A 3,093-nucleotide genomic window follows, 5' to 3' on the forward strand; every position below is an offset into this window, starting at 1 on the left:
CTGTTAGTAAAAAAGTAAAGCACATAGCGGAGATGTGTCGTGCTTGTATACGAAAGGCATTTACTCGCCGGAGATCTACACTTAGTCATAATAATTTACTTTTAAAAAGTGGTAATACATTCCGTGTTAAGTATAGTAGTAGGTGCACACGGATCGGAAATCAGGTTATTTTAATGTGCCGTGCAAATAAACAGGCTGTTAGTGTAAGAAATAGTGGGTATAACGCTTAGAATATCGATTAATCGCTATGAAATAATGTTGATAAATTATCTCTTGAAAGTACTATAAAATTAATGTTTCTAGTATTTTCGTACTTGAAGGATAATGAAATTTGAAAAAGAGATGCCAACAGCACCTGGTGTTCCCAGGCGGTCACCCATCCAAGTACTGACCAGGCCCGATGCTGCTTGACTTCGGTGATCGGACGAGAACCGGTATATTCAGCATGGTATGGCCGTTGGCAACTACCTTTTCTTCAATGTCCTGTTAAGGAAGTATGTTTTAAGTAAGAATTGACATTATTAACTATAAAGGCAAGCATATTAACGTCGTTAACATTACTTGGAATATACTAATATTCGAATAAATATTTGAATGTTCGAATGATGAGTGATTCGGATGTTCATAGTGCCACTATGTCCTATCGAGTTTACTATCACGAACCACGTATGAAATTGTATATAAATAAATAAAAATAAATCCTTTATTAAGTATTGATTACAGGAAAAAGGCAAACTTACATTCTTTAATGTACACAATGAAATGTATGAAAGATATTTTTAAGATATGTTTCACTTACCCTTTATAACGCAAGGTAGTTTTCAGTGTAGCATCCTCTTCAGCTGCGAGATAACGTAAGGCAGATGATCATTCAGTCGTGAAGCACTAAAATGTAATATACATTTTAACTATTATCGATAAGAATTATTTACTGCAGGGATGCAAATAAAGTGAGGCAAATTAGTAAATAAAAACCGATACTGTAACTGATAATGTAATTACGTATCTGTATTAGTTGTATATACAGTAATCGCACGATTATCCGCGGAGTTGGATGTTGGCATAATCGCGCATAATCAGCAGTATGAGCAGAAAAGGGAAATGAAATGAAATCTTTAGATTTACGTCGCATACTTATACCGGTTACGCTAAAGGAGACGGTGATGATGAGTACTGAATGAAGAAAGTGGGAGGAAACGGGAGAAACCCGAGAAAACCCATGAGCACGGTCTTTATGCACGACAAAGTTCACACGGCACGAGCTGGGATTGAACCAGGGACCCCAAGCACCGGAGGCCAAAAAAGGGACAAAAAGTCTTTCGTGCAACTTTCGTTTTCGGTAAAAAGTTTACACATAATTTAGAAAGAGTAGTTTTCTGGTCTTTTTATTTCACAAGTTGGTTCATGTCTATATTTTTTACATGCATAAAAAATTTTTCAACTCCCTTGCTTAGTTCCTGTTAAAGACCTCTACCTCTGATTGTATTTTTTGCACATATTCTTATTGTTTTCAGACAACATTTCTAAGAGCGTAATTTATCGTCAGCAAGAAAAGAAAAGGAAAGCCTCGGATAGTGGAATGTGTACTGTATATATATATATATATATATATATATATATATATATATATATATATATATATATATATATATATATATATATATATATACGTATTAGTATATAGTTTTATTTTATACGTCTCCTATTATTACACAATGTGCAGATATTGTGAAAGCGCAAGTAAATATGTATAACTCCCCGTTCTGCACTTAATAACTTGAAAGAAGTTCGGGGAAGGTAGTGTAACAGAAAGTGCAAACAGAAATGAGGGTTTACAGGCATTTAATATTATTCCGTAGTAGTATGATTTTTTGTAAAATATATATATATATATATATATATATATATATATATATATATATATATATATATAAACATACATATTCAATGATATAGTAAGAGGTTAGCAGCACTGATAGAACTGCAGAAAGTACAAAACCGTTAATAAGAAAGAGAGAGAGATGGTGGCCGCTTTTGTGCTTTTCATTGGCTAATTCCGAATTGCGCGCGAATACGTACGAGATTTCTTTCTTTTTCCTCTTCGCAGCCCAGATGTTGCCAATTAGAAGTTTTTAGTACTACATTTGTATGAAAATGTTGCCTTTAAGAAATGTGGTTTGCATACGGAGAAAAGAGCAAAATGAATATTTATCTTAGTGGGCATGAAAAAAGACGAAACATTTTGCAAGATGGACACACGAACTTCCTTAATGCAGGCGTTCAGTACATTATTGTAAAGAAAAAAACACTAAAAAGAATTACTTCAATATCCCTAGCAACATTCAACAATTCATAGAGAAAAATCTTTATTTTGAGAACAATGGAAAACTATGTAATTGTAGATAACTACTAAATTTAATGATTAAGGAAAACGTTTAGGCCCGGCCCTTCAGAAAGAAAGTGCACAGAATTTTCTCTCATGGAAGCAATTGCAAAATCAACATTTTGTTTGCAGTTATAATTAGAGGATCTATATACAGGGTGTTCGAAAAAGAATGTATCCTCTTGAAAGAAAATATTCTCTGGGCCCCTAATCCTTTATATACCGAAAGGAAGTTTGTATAGCATTTTTTCTTACCTTCGTTAGAAGAATTGAAAGTGACTACTATCGTGACACGGGAGATATTTGATCGATAGTCGAATTACTCCCATGCTCGAATGAACACGTCTCTTGTAAGGAGAGGAAAGGCTTCTGTGATCCGCTATCGCAGCTGTGTCATATCTGCAGAGAATGTTAGGACACAAACGTGATCTTTGAGAGCCTCGTGAAAAGAAGTCGCATAGTATCATGTGTGGAGACATCGGGGCCATCTGAAGAACGCTTCATCATTAGGACCAAGGGCGAGTTACGAAACACTCTGGGATATATTTATTAACATAACTTCTCGTCATTCTGCAAGTGTGGTGGAGCTCCATCCTATTGGAAAAGGAAACCTCGGGAGCCCTCTTCATGTGTAGGTATCGTTCACATCTGAAGCATGTGAAGATAGATTACTGTACTATCGTGTACCTAAAATCATTTTCTACGAATAC

General features: G+C 34.9%; 1 non-coding gene across 1 annotated transcript; it reads right to left on the reverse strand.

The window, feature by feature from the left end:
• Nucleotides 1-343: 343 nt before the first annotated feature.
• LOC145677341 (5S ribosomal RNA) lies at nucleotides 344-462 on the reverse strand. The gene has a single exon (XR_014129778.1). It is a non-coding gene; the product is annotated as a 5S ribosomal RNA (ribosomal RNA).
• Between the last annotated feature and the right edge of the window lie 2,631 nt (nucleotides 463-3,093).

Source organism: Thermobia domestica, unplaced genomic scaffold (genome assembly GCF_964235325.1).
Source record: "Thermobia domestica unplaced genomic scaffold, izTheDome1.hap1.1 HAP1_SCAFFOLD_794, whole genome shotgun sequence".
Lineage (NCBI taxonomy): Eukaryota > Metazoa > Arthropoda > Insecta > Zygentoma > Lepismatidae > Thermobia > Thermobia domestica.